Source organism: Haemaphysalis longicornis, unplaced genomic scaffold, assembly GCF_048455015.1.
Source record: "Haemaphysalis longicornis isolate Haplotype H1 unplaced genomic scaffold, Haemaphysalis longicornis Haplotype H1 scaffold_10, whole genome shotgun sequence".
Lineage (NCBI taxonomy): Eukaryota > Metazoa > Arthropoda > Arachnida > Ixodida > Ixodidae > Haemaphysalis > Haemaphysalis longicornis.
Window position 1 is genome coordinate 67,351,147 of NW_027526204.1, and position 22,794 is coordinate 67,373,940.

Here is a 22,794-nt window from a genome sequence, read left to right on the forward strand (position 1 = left end):
GGCGCCAAATTTCAGAAGTGTGTAGGCACGCAAATGGGTTCATCACGACCCACCGCCCGGCTCTCAAGGATTACGTGCTAACACCGTTAAAAATCAGACGCAGTTTCCCTGACCCAGTAATAATTACTACCTGTATTTTAACTCTACGTATAATGACATTGATGCGGTGCTTCAAAAATGTTGAGTATTGAAACTTTCTGCTTTTCCCGTATGAAATGTTTTATTTCAAATGTATTATTTCAAGTGTATGGACGAGGATAGCTGCTACAGAAGAGTGCAATCGAAGCACACTACTGAGCCGGAAGAGAACGCAGGAAAAGTGCACGGTCTCGATTGTCTTCATTGTTCATTGTATCCGTGTAGTTACGGGCAATCACAGGTATCAAGATTCGCTTCCATTGCTATCATGGCGCCATTCCCACGTACCACCATACGCCTTCCTTGCGATAAGTGGACATAGCAGGTGTCTCTATTGTCCTCCAATGCTTAAAATAAAAAGTGTAGGTATGACCACTGGCACTGATTCATATGATTCAGCAATAGAAATTCTTCAGTTTTATTGTCACCTACCGTATCATTTGCCATGAATTATTTAAAGAAAAGTATCAAGAATTACTTGATACTTGAGAAAAGTATGAGAAAAGTGAAAAGTGCCATGAATTATGAGAAAAGTACCATGAATTAGTAAAAGAGAAGTGAATGCAAATGGAAAGTGTCAGTTGTCCTAAAAATTGGACGTGTATGTCCTCCTTATGTTGCAAATTTTGGCAAAAGATGATAGTCTTTCCTCGACATTTGCCAAGTAAATGACTCCCGTTGCCTCCCCGTTCACCTCTTAAGTTGTCCCCCTTTTGTCACGCTCCTCTCACGGTACACACGCTAGAGCTTTGCTCAATTAGATTCATTTTGATTTACCGCGTTCCACTGCTCCAGGCCGGGTTCATTGATTCCAGCGCTGCCGTACAGCGGAGACGCGCGTGCATCAAGGCGCCCTACTTCAATGTTTATAGAACAACGTTGCCGTAATCCAAGTGCGTTCCAAGCAGAACGTGAAACCTATCTAGTGGAACTTTTCGTAACTGTTGTTGCTTGGTTTCTCTGATTCCAGCGCTGCCGTACAGTGAAGCCGCGCGTGCATCAAGGCGCCCTACTTCAAAGTTTATAGAACAACGTTGCCGTACTCATTGTGCGTTCCAACCAGAACGTGAAACCTATCTAGTGGAACTTTTCGTAACTGTTGTTGCTTGGTTTCTCAAAAACCTGCCAGGAGCTATAGTGGCGCGGGCGACAGCAGGCGACGCAGAGAATTTTTTTTTTGTACAGTGGATATAGTATTTCATTTCGCAAAAATCAAGCATCCACAAATGTTTTATAAATGAACACTGAAAACATTACTTATGTATTATTTTCGGCCTTTTAATTGCGTAATGTCTTGTTATTGTTCAGCAGTGTTGACAAGCATGAACATTGACACCGGACTTAGACGTTTAGAGTTGGCTGTGGATAAATAGGCCTATTGCGCAGCTTTTGTTTCAGTTTGGTAGGGTGGCTTAATCAAGTCACAGAAAGTCAGACAGAGTATTTGCAGCATGAGCTGGTGGCGCGTGGGGGGAAGAATCAAGGTCGCCAAAAACACCCTGTAATGGTGTATAGTGCCTTGTTAATAATGTGTAACACTCACGTGTTATCTACGGAAGGATGGCGAATGTTCAGAGGCCAAGGCGCAATTTAGGCAGCTTGGCTGAGCATGCCTCTATTTACGGATATAGACATGAGGGCAGGGTAGAACTGATCTCTGTGAACTGTTGTGGCTTTTATGTTGACTGCCACGCGTGAACCGTGGTGTCTGGACCCTGTGCTGTGGGCATTATTGTAAAGAGCCTTCGGTGCGGTGGACCATGTTTTTTGTGAAATTTCGTGATGTTCACTTCGTCTCTCCTGAAGCACATTACGTATATCCTGTGCCCGCTCGACACGTGTAGTAGCTAACTACAGCAGGTCCTAGCTGTAACTGGTTTTAATAAATTCTCTTTCAGACAGACAGACAAACTGACAGACAAACCAAAATCTTCGCGTTTAAGTATCCCAAGAAAGATTATCGTCTTTAAAGCATCACGGGCATCTCCACTAACAATATCAGGGGAGGGGCGAGGTACGCTGTGTATAAGTCTATTCTTCGCGCCTTGGCGTTTTGGCCAATGGAGACGAAACCGTTTGGGGTAGAGGTATACAGCGTTGCGGTGTTTGGTCTCGTGTCTTTGAAGCACGAAGCTCTCTAGCATGAAGCGTAGCCGAGTATCCGTGGTTTTTTTAGTACGCGTTGCGTTCTAGCGCGAGGCGTAACCGAGTTTCCCGGTGTATTAGTACCGTGAATACAAGAGACGACGATTACGACGACGACAGGAGACGCCAACAGCCCCAGCTTTTAAGGGGCTTCGCCCCTAAAAGCTGACGGGATCTAGAATCAAACAAATACCTGATTTTACCTCTGAAATGTAGCCTTTAATATCTTCTGTTGCTGAATTTTTGTATAGACGGGGGTTTTCTCCCAAAAAAGAAACCAGAAATCTCCATCGAATATCTTACTTCCACACCAACAAGACCGGCCCTGACTTCGCCTTAGGACCTGACTTTTTAAGGGACACACAGCTTCGCGGCTCTTGTTGATTTCCACCATTTGTTTTGCAGCGGACCTTTTATACTAAGTTGCCCGAGATCGACGCGTCCGCACACCAAGCGAATAAACCAGAACACCTGGAGGTGTCGATACTACAAAAAAATTAGCAGTGGCTTATCTCGGCTACACCAGGACATATGTAGCTTGAGCTAAGGCTACGCTGGTTATTCTTAGCTATGCTGGTTGTATAGAATTAGTTTGATCATCATGCTTACTGCTGCTTCAATGACACACACACTGTATACACATTATGAGACGAATGTATATTTATCAAGCACCTCCGGTGCAGCGTCACCTATCGCCCCAAGCTAAGCAGGTTCCACAGCCGCACGGCGGTGTTGCTGCGAAGCATGAGCCATCGGTTCCACACCTTTCCACCCTTCGCATGATCATCAAGTGGACCGGGCCATCACGCGCCGCGCTTTCGCAGCACGGCTCTGCAGGAGCCACGTGAAACTGCTCAACATCGGCCATTGTAGCTCACGCTACAAAATACTGTAGAATACACTTTCCTTTCACCACCTCTGCGTCGTCGGCGAGAGCTTCAGAGCAGCCGTGGAGTCGGTTCCTTCCTTAGGACCGCTGGGTTGACCGTAAATGGGCGTAGAGGCAATTCTACGTACGAAAAATATAATAAACCGCCTACGCGACTGGCAGTTGTGTGTCGCTTTGGCAGGTGAACTCAGGCAATACATAGTTCACGTTATGTCAGTTGCGTTCCTCAGCCCCCTACATTCATCCCCTACATTCATGAGTGAGTGAGTGAGTGAGTGAGTGAGTGAGTGAGTGAGTGAGTGAGTGAGTGAGTGAGTGAGTGAGTGAGTGAGTGAGTGAGTGAGTGAGTGAGTGAGTGAGGGAATAGGGAAATAGTGTTGTTTTGTGTTGTGTTCGCTGATCGGAGACACGGCAATAAAAGAGAAAACTTCGCGTTAGCATTGAAGTGGCGCAATTTGGTTCCATATGCACCAATACGACTGCAAAATCACGATTTGTAGCGGCATCTTTCGTCAGTCGTATTTCTTCCAACTGGCGTTTTAAGGTCGTAAAAAAATTTGTTACTTGCGCTTTCATCGGTTCTTCCGCTCGATGGGTAACTGTCTGGACGTCTGTTTGTTTTTCAGATAATTGTTTTAAGGCGTTAACTAGGAACCCTTTATGGACTTGGCTCACACCTAACTACTTGCCTTGCTATCCGCCAAATAAATAAATTCATAGTTCAGAGCCAAAAGACCGACCTACAATACTACGCGCTCTGGTGGGTCGCTAAATATAAGTAACAATTGGCGAAGGTTGCACTAAGTCACGCAAGGATTGAACCACGACAAAGCTTGAGGATTTCTTTCTATGTAAGCACAGAAGGACGCACCACCACGCTTTGCAATAGGTGTGGAATTGTTTATTTACATGTTCAGGCATCGCTTTTCACTTCGGTAGTAGTAGTCATTGTAACGCATATCTATAGCGTCATCATCGTCATGAATGAGTGGCGCGCCCAGATCGTTTTCTCGTCTTTCCCAGATGGCCTTTCACTTTTCTTCCAAAGTTGAACGCGTCAGTACACTCTGCGACCGGCGGCAACCGGCTCCACGAACTGGGCGTCTGTAGCACGAGCTGTCTTGTGCTGCCCCCTTGAGGCGCGGACGCATTTGAAACTGTTCTTTTGGTATTTCTGTGAGCCGTGTGTGCGTAAGCCTGGACGGCGCCGGGTGTTCCTCTACTCTCTATTCTCTACTCTCTATTAGAGAGTTTTAGCATAGCGGCTCCCGTACGCTACGGTAAGGTTAGCGGGTAGCGGGACCGGACTGCGCATGCGCGCGCGGGGAGTGCGAGGAGGTTGCCCCTCAGCGGAGGGAAAGAGCGGGCATGGCGAAGGCAGGCCGCGCGGAACTAATCCACCCCACCGTGACGAATTTGCTCTCCCCAGTCACGCCCCGCTACCCGCCGCCGTAGCGTTAGCGTACGGAGCACGCTATGCTAAAACTCTCTATTAGCACAGCGGCTAGCGTACGCTACGCTACCGCCGACGGGTGCCGGGACCCGACTGGACATGTGCGTATTCGTTCAGGCTTGGGGTAGTCTGCCTTTCATGTCCGCGAGCGCAATCTTCGCCGTGTGCAGGTACCCGCCTCCGGTAGTGAAGCATGCGCTAGCTGCTAGGCCAAAAATCTCTATGATATTTCGCAGTCAGAATGTATGCGCATTCAAAGTGTGCTGTGGCGTGATAGGCGTAATTGTATAACCATTTCATTTGCTCGAGCACCACTGCACCCAACCGGAGAACACGGGCCCACTTAAGGAAATCGAGTATAAAAGCGATGCAACCAACTGCCGGAAGAACCACATCTGCTAGACCCCAATTCTTCGGTTGGGTGACATAGGTGGTCGAGTCACTGAAACGGTCACACAATTATTCCTATCACGACACATGACACTTTGAATGTGCAACAAATCTGACTGCGATATATCCGCTACCGATGAAATTTGGGGGCGGATGTAGGAGAGGAGCTGGGCGTCGCAGCGCTGCCTGCACGAGTGTTCAGGTTGATACTGAAAGAAGAAACGCTTTGCTTCCTCTTTTTTTATTGAAATCACAACCGTCTTTATACATATCGACCTCCCCATAGCGGCCCGGAAATTGGTAGTCAGCGTGCCGAAAAATTGCCCCGTAGGGACGGACCGCTTTCCACGTGGGGCTAAACTTATTCCTTAACCTTCCAAGTTTGGCAGGGCTCCATGTGCCTCTTTATCACAAGCAAGTGAAAAAAACTTCTTGAAGGGCAGAAGTCGAAACCAGAAGCAGAGAGTTCACATTGTTTCATTATTCTTTTTCCGTACATGTTTCAGCTGACAAACGACATTTCACAGAGCTCACGGATTTCGGCAGCAAAGAGGTTGGCCTGTGTTTTGAAGAAATTCTGTTGAGTAAGCATCTTTCTTGCAGGCAATATTTTGTGATCACAATAAAAGCATTTTCGATTCTTTCGCGCTTTTGAAATTCTACTTTCGACTAGGAATAGGAGTTCACCCACCCACTCACTCACTCACTCACTCACTCACTCACTCACTCACTCACTCACTCACTCACTCACTCACTCACTCACTCACTCACTCACTCACTCACTCACTCACTCACTCACTCACTCACTCACTCACTCACTCACTCACTCACTCACTTACTCACTTATAAACAGGCTCTTCAAGTCGAATTGACTGGATGTGCAGACTAACCCCGACGGTCTTTCCACGGATTTTGCCAAGTACATTAGATCTGTGTTTTCTACGTTTTTATGTTCTTTTCTGGTAGCTTCATCTTAATTACAGCGATGAACTCACACTGCGTAGAAGTCAAAGGGCCGTCTCGGTTTATAATGGGTTGGCCGTGAGCACCACGTGGCGGGTGTGGGCCTCTTATTTTGGGGACGGCCGCACCGCATAGAGCATAACGCTCACAAACCATTCCTTCTTGGTGCAACAGAGGCAGCAATACGGCAAAGGCTTCAAATTAACTATGCAATCTTTGTGGCGGTTTTGCCCACTTGGGAAATCTGCTTGCTTGTTTTCAACTACGCTGTTTTTCATATACTTACTCTTGTCTGGAGGTATAAAGAGCAACACTTGTCCCAACATAAAACACGTCGTGAACGAAATGCGGAAAATTAGTGCATATGTCTCTCAAAATACACACGGAAACAAGACCGCTTCTGAATTCGTGGCTGCTTTTCACGCAAATCTAACGGCCCTCTCGCGCGTCCGGTGTCAAGGTTGCCGATTTCGAAGAAAATGGGGAGGCAACGAAGGAGGTGAGTTAAATAAATGAAGGAAGCTCAGACCTAAGCTTAAGACTTGAAGGTAGCGAAGCTGTATACGCAACCTGTATACGAGCTTCAAAAAGGTATATAGTCCAATATCGCTGCAACTTTGCTTCTTCCTCTCTGCCGCAACATTTACTCCACCATTGTGTTCTATAAGGGTGAGCTTCTTTCATTTTTTTTTGCATGTGGTAATTATTGTACATCACCTTGGAGTGGCGTACGCTCTGACGTGTCATTCTCATTCCGAGCAAATGTTACCATGATTACGGCAAACGCTGGAGTTTTTTCGGGCGAGTCTTGGCCCGTCTCCCTAAGTGGGTATTCTTGGCTTGACAAACGTGCACCGGGACGCTGCGAGGTCACCGCGAGTCACGCACCCTTGAGCGCTCGGCATTTTCTTTGTTTTTTTAACTGGCGGGTGGTCGCCGCAATCTTGGCGAAACTAAGTGGGTGTGCCTGACATCACACGCGTGCGCAGGGACGCTGGGAAGCCGTCGCGAGGCACCCACGTACGAGCTCTGGGCATTTTCTTGGTTTTAATTGCAGTGCGGTGGCCGCGAGGCCGCCGCCAACCTGTGCGCTCGGCAATTTCTTGGCATTTTTAACACAAAATAATACGATTTGCTAAACAGCGTTGCTTTTAAAAACAGGTACAAACAATGGGTGAGCGTTTAATTCCCATTGGCTTTCATAGCCCGAGTACCACAGAAAAAAAAATAAAACAAGCCTGCATAAGACATTTTGCCGGCAGTCTTGCTTCGCCTTCAGCTCATCTAAAGGCAGTGTCGCAACAGCATCGTTAGCGATTCTAAGTGAGGTTAGTAAGGAGTAAGATTAGAAAATACGGGTAGTGCCTTTATTAGTGCCTCTATTTGTTTCTAAGCAGGAATAATGAGTGAAGTTAATAGGCATGATTATTCAAAATCAGCAACAAACCTTGACAAAAGAAACGCTCTTGTAAAAGTTTATCCTCAAATATACTGCACAATGTTTTGCATTACGCATTCAGGGAACATTTTGTGGCCAAAGGAGTTTGTTGCGTACAGCTGAGCGAGACTGGCACTCCCATGGTAAAGGCAATTTGATTTCACCTGGTTCCGATCACTCCGTTACAGGGCAGAGGCTTAACCTCATTTGCTGCTCTCATTCTGTACTGCGCCATCAACAAAACAAAATGCTACCACTCCACACAGTCAAGCTGGATGTGTGGCCTCCCTCTTAGACTTTCGCCGCGTTAATTTATCACCCGCTTTCGTGCTTGTTCTATCTCGTGTTTTCGGCCTTGCGTACAAAGAGACAAGAAAAACTAAATGTAAATTTTTCTTGCTTCATTTATTTCTGTAACTATTTACTGTACCTTTGGGTATGCTGCAATTTTTGACGGAGTGTGTTTGATTAGTAATTATCAACAATGATGCACGTGAAAAATGAACCAAATTTAATACATATGACCAAGTGCAAGAACAGCCGCTATAAATAAAAATGGCAGCATCTCCACTCCGTGGATGATGGCGAGGGTGCGGAGTACGGGGACTCGAAATGAAAACCAAGTTGCGCCCCGAGTAACATCCGATTTGCGCCGGACCGTCATTCGATTTTAGCCGTGAGTTGCACCTTGATTATTCCGTAAATCACTTGATGGTGGTGTGCGCATGGATAGACGCGGATGTACATTGGGAGATCCTAATGTGCTCCGCACCGTTACAGGCGAGGGAGTAAGCCGTTTGAATCTCGGGCATTTAATCACGGTCGTAGCCCAGTCTGTAAGACGACTGACATTAACTCTGTCGTGTCTACCAGACACAGGATCGAAGCCTGCCGGTGCCTGCGTGATTGTTTGCGATTGTAAATGCTATGCGCACGGACGCGGACGGACATCGTGAGGGCCTAAGCTGCTCCGCACCTAAAAGCACAGACACAATGTGTATGAAGTAAACAATCCAAAAAAAGTAACGGAATAGAATACAGTGCTCGACAGTGAGAAAAGAATATATAAAAAATACACAGAAAAAGATCAGAAAACAAAAAAAATTATAAGAAAGATCCAATCTTTCTGATCAGAAATATTCGGAAAAAAAGGGTCAGAAAAGATATGAAAAGGACGAGAATGAGCTCGTCTTTCTGATCAGAAAGATCAGAAAAAAGATCAGATCAGTATCAGAAAAATGAGAAAAAGAGCAGGAGAAACACGAAAGTTCAGAAAAAATGACACTCAGAAAAGAATCAAAGGCCGACCTACATTTCACATTGCCATGTGAATGGTAATTCTAACTTTTCATCTGTGGAAACCTGAAAGCATGTAGGTGTCACTTTAACCCAGGGTCTCACTTGGACAAGTCACATTATGAATGTTACCAAAGATGCCAAGCGCGTGGTTGGATTTATCCGCTGAAATTCACGTTTTGTTCTACATCCGTCAGCTTGCTAACTTATAGCTGATGGACCGAAGCTAACATACGCAGGTGTAATCTGGGATCCCCACCTCTCTAACAATTTTTGGACTACTCCCAACCCCTGAACAAGCGTCACTAAACAAAAAAGTCAAGCTAATCTTCCTCTACCCGAAACAGGGCGTAAAGTTAGGCGGCTCTCTTCATCACGACGGGAAAAGGTGCAATTACAATTTTGACGAATTCGCAGGCGGCGTGCCGCAGTTACCAACGAGGCGGCATCGGCAAAATGGCACTTCAAATTCTTAAGAATACTGCCCACATACCTGAAATGCGGCTATTCTGGATACCTGGTCACGAATCTCTCGAAGGTAATGAGGCGGCTCTCGCCGCTGCCGCGCGCTTATACACCGGGCCATTACCATAGAGGGACAAACACCGCTTGCGGCCCCCAAAACAGAACCACTTGTCGGGTATGCTGACATTCTCATTTGCTACCGTCAAGGCCGAAGAACCTTCCCCACTCCGCATTTGCAGTTAAGAGCAGAAGCCACCACCCTTCGAAGACGACAGACAAATACGTAACCCCACAGAACCCTACTCCATGCGATGTACCCCACCCAATGCCCGTCTACGTGCAATATCTGTCCAACGCCCGGTACACTGTACCACCAGATTTGGGAGTGCCAGAAGGCCCCAGGTCTTGGCCCAATAACCTCCCCCTTTTACAAGGAGTGGGCGAACCGCCTGACGAGCCCCGACTTTGGGATCCAGCGTGAACTGCTGAAGAGGGCCTGGACCGCCATCCGAGCTCAGGGTATCCCGGAATAGGAAAGGGAAAGCCCCCCACCGGGCGGGTGCCCTAACATCTGCACCAGCTTGACAAATAAAGATTTATTTATCATCATCATCATCATCATCGTCATTCGTTTGATAAGTTCTATTATTCACGAACAGCTTAAGCCATCATTGAAGAAGTAGATCTTCACTCTGACCGCGCTAACCACCCATTGGCTGTTTACCCACGAAAGGCGCTTTTTTTATCAAGACAGCAAAAGCCTGGAATGATCTTCCAACCAACGTCGTGGCCCAGTCTAACACCATGGAAGGAATCAAATTTTGCCCTTACTTAGCCACTGCAATATTCTAGTAGACCCACCCCTCATGTAAAACCCTTGTACAGGGGCCTTTGAGATACAATAAATAAATAAATAAATAAATAAATAAATAAATAAATAAATAAATAAATAAATAAATAAATAAATAACAAAATTAAATTTTCGCGCAATAATTCCTACAACAACTGGGAGCCAAATTAAACTAAGACATTCTGTGTGCTTCTCTAAACCATTCATTGCGAACGGTGCTGTGAATTTAGGAGGCACGCGATTCCCACTACGGCGTATTTCGGTGAAAAAGAATTCGCATATGCTGTGGTGTTGAGAGGATAACCTTCGTGATTATAATTGAGGCGTTCACATGTGAGTCAAGTCGCAGTCGCAGCCGACGCAATTTATGTAATACCTCATTGTAACCATTCCAGTACAAATATTTATTTTGTTTATCTATGTACAGTACCCAGATGGCCGAAGTAATATAAATGGGAGTGGGTTCGAAATTTTCTGCAGTATTTGCAGTGAAAAAGCACAGCCATGCATATAGGGCGAGGACACTGAATTTAACAGTGTCGACAAAATTGCTACGCGACCAGCCAGTGACTGACTGCATGGTGAACCCGAAACCCGACAATGCTTCTACAGAACCGGTCAATCATAGACAAGAAGCAAGTTTGTTATTCATTCAGCGCCATCGGGATGATTTTTCTTACTAATAACAGTTCTGGAAGAATCTATGTCTAAAATTGATATACCATAGGATTCCGGCATAACCCAAAATAAGTCATTTTTGCACTTGATTTACAGACTGCACTGGAAAAACAGTGATATTTTTAAGGTAAGAATCTCCCGAAAGGTTTTTCAGAGGCTGGATTTTCTTGGTTAGCATAGCCGGAACCCAAAAGTGATGCATCGTTTCGAACTCTTTGGCCAACAAAGACAGTATATACATTATTTTCTGGAGGATGACAGTGCGAGAGCTATTTGTTTAGGTACCCCAGAACGTGACTATCATGAAATGATACATTTTATATGCCAGAGGTTGCACCAACAATTTTATATTCAGATCAGACTGAAGACATGGAGTCAGTGTCGCTAGTAATTTTTTTGCACAAAATAAAGTCACCAGTAAGATTGAAAACAGAAGGCCTATATAATTATACAAGGTTACACATTAGTGTAAAATAGGAATAGTAAGACTCTCAGTAAAGGCTTTGACGTCAGCCTGAAGGTACGGGACCTGGGTACAGTCGACGTTATTTGTTACTGGGTACACATGAACTGCGTACGCAAATAAAGGAACTTCCGTTTGAACTGTAGAGCTTTCGAGTGAAATTATTAAATATAGTATTTCTAAAATAAAAGTTCACTATGTACCTTATGAAACGCTTATTGAAGTTTAAAATACATCGAGATATGAGCACGAATAGAGTTTTGCGTGTAAATCATCGTCAATGGGGTTGCGTTTCTTACAAAACAACATATTCTCAAAACTTGTGTATCAAATAATTGAAAACATTATTCAACTCCGAGAAAACGATGAAGTTGATACATTTGTGCTGAATAATTCTACACAAAACAGCCAATGGAGATTGGGTCATTATTGTGACGTTTAAGTGCGTCTACTGGTTTGCGAATTGAAGCAACAGCCTCAGTTTTCCAATAATGTGTTAAATAACTCTTTACGGACACGCAATGTAAATACAATATATTATGGTAGAATCGTATTCTGATATTTTGAAGAAACTTGATGAAATGCTAGCACGTCCAGACAGAAAAGGCCGTTTGTAGTTATTGATGGTGCCACTACTTCTTGCGGGGTTAAAGTTTTTTTATCGTGTTTAAAGCAATTAATATCACACGGACTTGGAATTGGCTAACACAATCATTTACAGAAATTTCGCAATCATTTGTTTTCATTGAATTACACAATGGCTAGAAATGTTCAGCTAAAATACATTTGGGGCAAAATAAATATACTTTATCAGCAGTACCCGGGTTTATTTTGTTAGGAACGCCCGTTGTGTTGGTTTTTACGATATAAGCAAAAAAAGTGGCCGCGGAATAATAAGTGGCGCGTTCGAAACTGCGCAGTATGGCAGAATGAACATGCAAGATGAAAGCAAACACGTAAACAGAACTCCCACTCGGGCTGTTCCAGGAGGAAGGTGGGCTAGCTATGTGAAGGCGGGAAATTTGAATTGCATTGGACGAAAGTTTAGGTCGGGGCGTCAAGAAAGAAGGGAGACAATGAGGGAAAGAGCGTGAGGGGGGTGGGGTAGCAATGAGCGGATAACGGCGCTCCGACGGATTATTCATTGCTTTGCTATTCCGACCGCTCTGATGTTCAGTGGAACTGCTTCGTGTTTGTTAGCTTGGAGCACAAGGTGCGGAGGCCTCTTGATTTAGTATTGGCTTCTATTTCGCTTTTTTGGCACAGTTTTTACGCGCTGTTTTTCATTTTCTTAGGCAGAACATCCATCCAGCGGGTATTTTTAACTAAAACAACTCTGGCAGTACACGTTATCTGCATATATTATACCTCGAATATGCCTGAACAGTTGTCTGCGCTGGATAATTTTGAAATATAAGAGACATGAGGGCAGTACTTATAGGGGTTACTTTAGTGGTTTCCCGTAGTTTTTGTGGTGTCCCATATATACCTCGTGTTCAGACAGTCTTTCACATGCATTGGTGTTTGTTGGCTAAATGAAGGGACAGAGAGATTGACCGAAATATTGTCTTGTAGGTAACTGACTGCAAAGTTAACTAAACAGCGCAAAGACGGGACAAGATGGGTTAATAAACGACAACAGGCCAGGGCTCGTAGTATGGGTAATGCATTGACACTTATTTTCCCGTCCACTACGCACTTCTAAATCAAGTATTCTGGCACACCAACTAGCCCGCCTTTCATCATTTGTATTTATCAAACGCATAAACAGCTTCAGCGGCCTTTAATTTTCTACTCGTAAGTACTCACAGTTTGTGACTCCCACAGAATGCACCTGTAATACAGAGATCTGTAATACCCTATGTAGAAAGATTCTGTCGATTTTTACGATGAATGTGCTCAAATAAGAATTTAGAGCTCCTAGTAGGCGCTTTCCAAAAGCAAACATCTTTGCAAAATTACACCAGTATGTTCTTGTAATTAAAACACGCTGTTGCCGTTTATCCGCACTATTGCTCCGTTCGCATACGCTGTGTAGACCATCTTAGAAAATGAAGAACCGGTTAAAAAGTGCGACCTATATTGTGTCCGCCAATGCAACAATAAAAGATAACCTGCATGTCCGGAAGGCGCGGTAAAGTAAGCCATCACATAGTGGTTGAAATTCAGTGCAGAAAACTCACTGTTCGACGTTTTACGAAAAACGGTGGAATCCCGATAAAAGTACTTTCAAGGGAGCGGGCGAAAACGCAGTATGATCGGGGTAAAGGTTAGTGTCTGCAGTGGCAAAAGTCCGCACTCACAGATATGCACGTGCACACATACCCAGGTATGTCATAGATACCGGTGTTTCTGAAAGAAGCTGAAATTATTGCGAAATACACAAGAATAATGTAATAATTAAAACGGGGAATATATTTATTTGTTGACCAGGCGACTGGCACGAGTGGTACTTCGTGGTTTTTTTTAACTCTGCTCTCACGCTGCCAGGACAATAGTGAAGGTGAGATATTCTGATTACCGATCTTACGCTTTTGCTATTTGGGATGGCGACACCAAACGGCCACGATTTCCCATCGTGACCGCGATCTTCAGACACTAAAAAGGGCAACACGCTTTCAAAGGGAATTCTTAAAGCGTATCTGAGCTAAAGTAAATTTCTAGCGCACCGTGAAACCCTGCATTAGAGCATGGCGCCACTACAAAGATAATGCTGAGTGTTCTGACGATCTGTGAGTCCGGGAAACTTAAATACATGTGCAATCGAATCGCGGAACTCCTCCCAACGTATCGTTGCAAGCATGACGCCCGATTTTTTCGTACCTTGCAGATAAGGCTGCTGTTTGTTCAAGAGAGCATATGTGCAGGATATCAGTTATCAGTCGAGTGCCGGCTCATGGTATGGCCGTGAATGCCGCTGCGTGAGATAAGGAACAAGAGGTCGTCACGCAGGCATAGCATCCGACTGGGCGATGAATTCCCCCGACAGGGCGTATTGATTCCGCACGCTGCTATGTGAGTGAGCGGCAGATCATCACACTGGTCCTGGGAGGCAACATGAGTCTTTCGGTGTACTTGCGCTTTCTTGTGATTGGATCTGCACTGCTATCCTCGGCCGTCAATGAGGCGTCGGCAAAAGGTAACCATGCTTTCCACGACTTTTATGCTCACTTTCATTACCTGTGGTTCTCTTTCGCTGAATGCGTGGTTTGAGAATATTCCTTCTTGGGCATTTGTAGGGTTTCATCAATTGGTTTCATAAATTGAAATACACGCAATGCGGCTAGTGCTCGTCGCACCACTTGTGTTTCCTTCTGCAAGCATCAAGTATCTACCTGACGTGTAAATCAGGCGAAGTAAAGAAGCAGGTGTAGTTGAGTATTTTTAACTTCACTAAATCTGCAGCCATCAAACAACCTTTGTTAGTGAAATAATCACCACGGTGATGACAACCGTATTGATCCTCAATGTGGTTCCTGAATAACTATACAACTAGGACAAGAGAAGAGACACCGTTTCCCGAACACTACCTTTATGGAATTTTATCATTCCCATATCTCCAGTTCTCACAAAAGGTTTCCTACTGACCGGAGAGCTGTTTTGGATTAACAATTGTTCCCACGGGTTATGCCAGTGGTTCTCATTCATAAGTGTCTAGGGGACACATTTGGGGCTTGCAAATGTGACGGGGGAACCCACGATAGACTATTTTTATTCGTGTCATAATGAAAAATAATTTGCACATGCATCTGAAATCTCCAACACACTTATCAGGGTCCGCCGCTGGCGTCTGAATTTTATTCTGTTACATTTGGTATCATCAAACAATTTGCTCTTGCAGCTTTAAGTCACCGGAGTTCCTACGTACTGCCTTTTGCGGGTCTGAATTTTCCACATACGTGCTGCGTTGTGCACAAATCCAGCGTAAAGTTTGTACTAAGCGGAAACCCTTTAACGTACATGTCATGCAGCGATGCCACCTTTTTGCATTGCCAGCAAGATTTGACAAAAAGTCGAAAACATTAGTGGGAAACAAGGGTTTAACAGGGCTTGGCGGGCTCCATCGGGACTTCGGACCCCCGTTTGAGAACCTCTGGTTTAGGGTGTTTAGGGTAGTAAGGGAATCGGGATTATTATTCATTGAAAAGATCTGGTGATGGCCCTTGGGTCGAATGTATTAAAGCCAAGCTTCCGAGGTCTCAATTATGGACAAAAAGATTAGGCATATCTTGTTTTGACCCCTCTTTAACCCCCGTTGCAACGGCGGAGGGGAAAATTACCTTTTCATTTATTTTTTATTTATTATTATTTTTTCTGTGTTTGGTTCTTCTCTCTCTTTTTTTTCCCCATGTTCGTACCACGTGGCTGTGTATTTTTATTATCCTTTTTGTAATTTATTTTCCCGCTCTCTCTTCATTCTTTTGCTACCAACCAACCATGATCCATTTGTACAAACTCTCCCTCTTCTTACCTTGCCCTCACCCTTGCTACATTTTCTGTATATTTATAACTCTGAAACGAACTTATTTTGTACTCTGAAGCAAGGGAGTCCTCTCCCTGAAACGTCAGTAAACTTATTTCTATTTTCTACGTCTTTCTCGTTTGTCTCTGTCTCTACTAACCTTATTGTTTTCGCGCTCTGTGTGAGTTTTTATCTTTTCAGCCTATATATATATATATATATATATATGTATATATATATATATATATATATATATAACGACTGCAACCTTGATATGTGTCCTTACCGAGTCCCTCGTCCCGTATTTTTATGTTCGGCTACATGCATTACGACGGCTCTGGCTCCAGCAGTTCGGATATGCCAATTGCTAACCCCGACCTCCGACCACGTCTAACGTGGCGGCCGCTGGGAAAAAAGATGTTCTACGTCTCCCGCGGTGGTCGAGGGGTGGCGCTAGTTGATCGTCCTCAGAGCACTTGTGAATATAAACCCCCGATTTAAAGTCGAGAGGGGAGCCACTGCGGGATAGCATAATTGGTCAGTGCACCGCACGCGTTATGCGGAGATGTGGGTTCGACTCCCGCTCCTGGAAAAATCGGCGGACTTTTTCGCGACTTAAATTTTCGCTTATTTATCACTGTATCAAAGAAACATGACAAACACACGTCATTCGGCACTATTAAATATTTCGGACACAACGGAATAACACTGGCAATGACGACGGCAACCTTGATATATATATATATATATATATATATATATATATATATATATATATATATATATATATATATATATATTTATATATGTAGGAGAAGTAGAGACAGATACGCGAGAAAAAGATTTCGAAAATGAAAGTTTACTGACGTTTCAGCAAAATGACTTGCTTTCTTCAGAGTACAGAATAAGTTGGTTTCAGGGTAATATATGTATAAAGAAAATGTAGTAAGCGCGAGGGCAGGGCAAGGAACGGGAGACTTTGTACAATGGTAACATGGTTGGTGTGGTGGGCAGCAAAAAAGTGAGAGAAGTTGAAGGGGGAAGAGAAAAAAGAGGATAAAAAAACCCACAGTCACACTGTAGGAGCGTGAGAAAAAAGAACCAAACAGGAAATGAAACAGAACGAAAAAAGTTAACAAGGTAATTCTCTCTTTCCCCGTGGCAACAGGGGTGGAAGAGGCGTCAAAACAAGATATGTCAATGCAGGCATTTGACAACGGTAAAAAATCACAGTCACGCGGAGCGGACATGAGAAAACAACAGCTAAAGAAAGAGAAGAAACCGAACTAGAAAAAATTTAAAAGGGGCAATTACCCTTTCTGGCCATAGGGGAACAGAGAGCGGTAAAACAAGATACGCTCTAGCGCCCATTTGGCATTGGCATAAAAAATGATAACAAAGAAATCCCAGTCACCTGGTGCGAACATGAGAAAAAAGTACAAAGAAAAAAATTAACTAGCTAATTGGTATTTTCAGTGTCCCGTAGCAACTGGGGGCAAGAGAGGAGTGTTATGAAGATATGCCCAATCACGCAAAACGCGCACCTCTGGCCATACACACCCGTTCTAAAAATAAGAGTCACGTGATTGAAACAAGAGAGTAGAGTACTATAGTTGGCTTCTGTTGGTGGGAGGTAAGGAGCGTGCGCAAAAGCAATAATACAGGCGGTTTCGACAGGAAATGAGTGTACATTCGCACACAAAGAGCAGAAAAAAGCCGGAAAAAAATACAGGGTCAAGCAAGTCATCAACACAAAGATAATAGAAGACAGGTGCACGCGTATGATGAGCGCTTGGCGGTACACATATGGTCGGCACATGGTAGCAGTTCAGGGAATGCCGAGGCTGTCAGCAACGAATATTAGAAAAGAGAAATACAAAAAAGGAAGGGGAGAGCAAAGCAATCACACATGTTTGCGTGCACAAATCGATTACAAGTTCAGAGTATCAAAGCTCACAATGGTACCGCAGCCTTGTACCCAGAAGGTATTGTGCAGACTTGCTGGCCAAATTTGGTTTGTACATTATATATATATATATATATATATATATATATTCCTATTCTGATTCGCTACATGCATAGCGAGGGCCTCTGTTCTGGCAGTCTTGTTGCCAAAGGGAGCTTAAGAGGGTTCAAAGCTGGTCGACCACTCTGGACATGTCGTAGACACTCGAGTCACGACCCGGGGGTTAAAAAGAAGGTCCCCTTCACCCCGATTAGTCCGAATGGCGCTGGCTACCACCCCCAAGCACAGGAAACAAACATACCTAACATAAATACCCCAGAAAGTGAATGGGAAAATCGCCCCGCCGGTAGCGTAGTGGTTATCGCACCTGACCGGTATTCTGGAGGTCGTGGGTTCGGATCCCACCTGGCGGGCATTTTTTCTTCACTTTCTTTCTTTCGTTCCAAATTCTTAATCTGTTTCAATGATCTACCACATCCTCCCCTTTGCTTTCCGAGGTTTTCTCGACTGCCAACCCTTATTTCTGTGTTATTGTCAACGAGCCCCTCATTTCCTATATATATATATATATATATATATATATATATATATATATATATATATTGTTACAGTGTTAGGTACAGGACAATCACTAGGTTGTCTGTTACGTTAGTCGGCAGTCAATCGCCTGTGTAGGGTATGTTCCAGTGGAGCGGGATCCAGGGGGTATGCTGACACGTAGAAGAGGAGGGCGAAGAAGAGTTTCCCCGGCTCGCTGCTGACCGGCATCTGTGGTAGCACGTCTTGCCTGTGGCTCCGCACGACTTGTAAATAAACCCTTCATCCATTTGTTACGTCCGTAGCATCTGGTGGAGGTGCGGGGTAATTCGTCGTCCTGGAAGAGGCGGAGCCTCCCTATTTTCTACGCAGCAGGCGTGCTGCCGGGCTACCTCCGGAAGAAGCGACAATGCCAACGGGGCCGACGGGTGCCACCTCCCCTGGAAGGGTCGGTGTCTGGCCTCATCAGAGAGAACCACGCAAGTTTAACGGAACTATCGAGGAAGACGCCGAGGACTGGCTCAAGCACTACCAGCGAGTCAGCAAGTATAACAGGTGGGACGCTCGCGAACAGCTCGAGAACGTGGTCTTCTCCTTGGACCTTACTGCATTAATGTGGTATGACAATCATGAGCACAGATTTGATACATGGGACAGTTTCGTCAACGAATTCCGGGCGAGCTTCGGCGACACGGCTGCCCGAAAGAAGAAGGCAGAGCAGACTCTTGCGCAGAGAGCTCAAGTTCCGGGCGAAACTTGTACCACATATATTGAAGAAGTCCTCAAACTGTGCAGCCTCGTTCATCCTTCGATGCCAGACGAGGACAAAGTAGGTCACCTGCTTAAAGGTATCGCTGAGGATGTTTATAACTACCTCATAACTAAGGAAAACCTGGCGTCAGCTGTGGATGTAATTCGCCATTGCCGCGCGTTCGAAACCCTGAAAATGCGACGTATCACCCCCAAGTTTGGACGCCTGGCAAACGTGACTACTGTTGCCAGCGTGGACGTCGGCTCGTCCCCTTCCGAGGACATAGCTTCGGTGGTGCGTCGCATCATTAGAGAAGAACTCGCACAGCAAGGTTTGTGTCGTGACAAAAGCTTTCACCAGTGCGCTCTTCCTGACCCAGTATTCCGTCAATGCACAGTGCAAGCCGTCAAGAGTCACTCTGAGGTGCCTTGGGTTCGAGCAGGGAATAGGAATGAGCGTACCTCTTACAATGAAGACCATACCAGGCGTACAGCTTTCAGTCCTCCACCTCGGGAGTATGAAAATTACTTCGAGGAGCCAATCCGTTACGCACCTGTCGGCTACTCCCGACCACGCCGTTCCTTAGGTCAACCAGTCGCATTCCGTGAACAGCGCACCTGCTTCAACTGTGGTATCCGCGGCCACATTTCCCGCTTTTGCCGTCGGCCTCCCCAGCATTACGAACCGCCACCTCGACGGCCATATACAGATAACCAGACCAACGCACCCTTCCAGCGGTCGTTCCAGCCAACTGCAATGCGCAATAATTCCCCGGGTTCCGACAGGAGCTTCACTCCTCCTCCGACCACTCGACGGCCGCGATCTCCAACGCCACGCCGCCGAATGAGCTCACCACCCGAGGGAAACTAGATGCTGCGGCCGACGGGGGTGAGGTCGCGGGCCGGTCATTTTCGCCAATTCCCCTGCCCGTCGTTATGTCAAAGAACAAAGTGACTGTTTCTGTAGATGGTGTGAACACGGAAGCTTTGGTAGATACTGGAGCTGCGGTTTCAGTCATGAGTTTCGCTTTCAAAACCCGTCTTGGGCCAAAAGTTATGTTTTTCTGTGACCGAAAGATTCAGTATCGTGGAGTCGGAGGCGAGCGTTTGTTTCCAGTTGGAATCTGTTCAGCGACGGTTTTTCTTGGCGAAGACAGCTTTCGAACGGAGTTCATTGTTTTAGCCCAGGCAACTCATGACGTTATATTGGGGATCGACTTTTTACGTGATTGCGGTGCGATGTTGGACTGCGGAACTGGCGAAATTTCGTTCCGAAACGAAACTCTACCTACTTATGTTGAAGAAGGGTGTAATGACACTAAACACCTGTTTTCTGTCACCGATGACGTCCTGCTACCTCCCATGACGGCTATGTTTGTCTCTGTTAAGTCCGAAACATTTCTTCGAGGGAGCTACGAAGTTCTGGTGGAGGCGGATGCAACAAACGCAGTTAAGAAGAATGTGCTGATACCCCGTGCTTTGGTTGATGTCGTTGATGGGTGCAGCTGCGTTTGGACGGTGAACGCTTCCAGTGAACCCGTACTTTTGCCCCGTGGACTTAAACTCGCTCGTTCCGACGAAGACGTTGCCGTAACCATTCATGCGGTGAATAGGACGCAAGACGCGACTGCCAACAACACAGACTACACCACCCAGCTCAAGCGCATGATAAATACCTCGCTTCCTTCTCATAAGCAGCAGGTGTTACTTGACGTGCTTACCCGACATGCTGCGGTATTTGATTTTGCTCGGGATGACCACGAAACTTCACTGCCGGCGTCACGCATGCAACATCGGATTATCACTGAGAATACGGCACCGATTCGTCAAAAGCCATACCGTGTGTCCCCTTCTGAGCGCAAGGTAATAACCGAACAGACGCAGGAGATGCTGAAAAAAGGGGTAATCCGGGAGTCTTCAAGTCCGTGGGCAGCTCCTGTGATTCTTGTAAAGAAGAAAGATAACTCTTGGCGCTTTTGTGTAGATTATCGTCGACTCAATGCTGTGACAAAAAAAGATGTGTATCCGCTTCCGCGCATTGATGACGCCGTCGACTGCTTACATTCAGCGTCGTACTTTTCTTCGGTCGACCTTCGGTCGGGCTACTGGCAAATTCCAGTGCACCCATCCGACAAAGAGAAGACGGCCTTCGTGACGCCTGATGGGCTCTTTGAGTTCAATGTGATGCCTTTTGGATTATGTAATGCGCCCGCTACATTTGAGCGCTTTATGGACACCATTCTGCGTGGCTTAAAATGGGACATCTGCATGTGCTATCTCGACGATGTCATTATTTTCGGGAGGTCATTTGAAGAGCACAATAGCAGGCTTGCCATTGTCCTGGACCGCATCGAGGAAGCGGGATTGGTGTTGAACTCAAAAAAATGTCATTTCGGGGAGCGCCAAGCCCTCGTACTAGGCTTCCTCGTAGATAAGGAAGGCATCAGGCCGGATCCCAAGAAGATCTCCGCCGTGCGCGATTTCCAAGCCCCACGATCCCTGAAAGAGCTGAGGAGCTTCTTGGGTCTGTGCTCCTATTTCCGACGATTCATTCAAGGCTTCGCGCAAATTGCTCATCCCCTGACGTCCTTACTCTGTAAAGACAGCCCTTTTTCTTGGACGTCCGGCTGTGAGTCCTCTTTCCAGCAGCTTAAATTTTTGTTAACTTCTGGCCCAATTTTGCGCCACTTTGATCCCACGGCACCCACCGAGCTCCACTCCGATGCGAGTGGCGTGGGCGTTGGAGCTGTTCTCGTCCAGTTACACGAAGGGGCACAACACGTCGTCGCTTACGCCAGCCGTACCCTGTCCAGAGCCGAGCGCAACTACACCATCACGGAATTGGAATGCCTCGCCGTTGTGTTCGCTGTACAAAAGTTTCGCTGCTATCTGTATGGACGCCACTTCACTTTGGTCACGGACCACCACTCGTTATGCTGGCTTGTCGGACTGCGCGACCCCTCCGGTCGCTTAGCTCGATGGGCCTTACGCTTACAAGAATACGACTTCACAGTCTCTTACAAGAGTGGGCGCCGTCATACCGATGCGGACTGTTTGTCCCGCTTACCTCAACCGGGCACATCGACCGACGACGACACCTTCGAGGACTGTCTGGCTTCCGTGTCACCAGAATTCCCAGACGCCCCACTTTTTCGGGCCGAACAACGGAAAGATCCAACGCTGCGCAGGCTTTTTGCAACCGCGGAGGACACAATGTCGACACCCTTTATTGTCCGCGACGGCGTTCTGTTCAAGAAGAATTACTCTGCTGATGGCGCGCGTTTGCTTCTTGTCGTCCCCACTACGCTCCGACATCTGGTTCTCCGCGCAATGCACGACGACGTAACATCAGGTCACTTTGGCCTTTCCCGCACCCTACACCGGCTTCGGGAACGCTTCTACTGGCCTCGTATGCAGACAGCAGCGCAGAAATATGTCGCCAGCTGCCCTCAATGCCAGCGTTACAAGCGTCCTACGTCTCCGTCTCCGGGCCCTTTGCAACCGGTGAATCCTCCCATGTCGCCCTTTGACAAAGTGGGTATTGATCTGGTGGGGCCACTACCGAAGTCCAAGGCAGGTCACCGTTGGATCATCGTCTGTGTGGATTTTTTGACCCGCTACGTTGAGACTGCTCCTCTTTGCACTGCAACGGCCGCGGATGTCGCATCTTTCCTCTTGAATCGTGTCATTCTACGTCATGGAGCTCCTCGCGTTGTGATCAGTGACCGTGGCCGCCAGTTTACGGCGGACGTTGTGGAAGCGCTTCTTCGGCTTTGTGGCTCCGAATATCGACATTCCACACCATACCACCCGCAGACGAACGGACTCACTGAACGCACAAACCGCACGCTAACTAACATGCTGTCTATGTACATCGATTCAGAACAAAACAATTGGGACACTGTTCTTCC

The 22,794-nt window shown here is 46.1% G+C and overlaps 1 long non-coding RNA gene across 1 annotated transcript in view; it reads left to right on the top strand.

Moving 5' to 3' along the window:
- Window positions 1-14,131: 14,131 nt before the first annotated feature.
- Window positions 14,132-22,794, top strand: part of LOC144158664 (uncharacterized) — a 38,172-nt gene continuing 29,509 nt past the window's right edge. The window contains exon 1 of the long non-coding RNA XR_013320159.1: window positions 14,132-14,307. This is a non-coding gene — a long non-coding RNA (uncharacterized LOC144158664). The remainder of the gene's footprint in view (window positions 14,308-22,794) is intronic.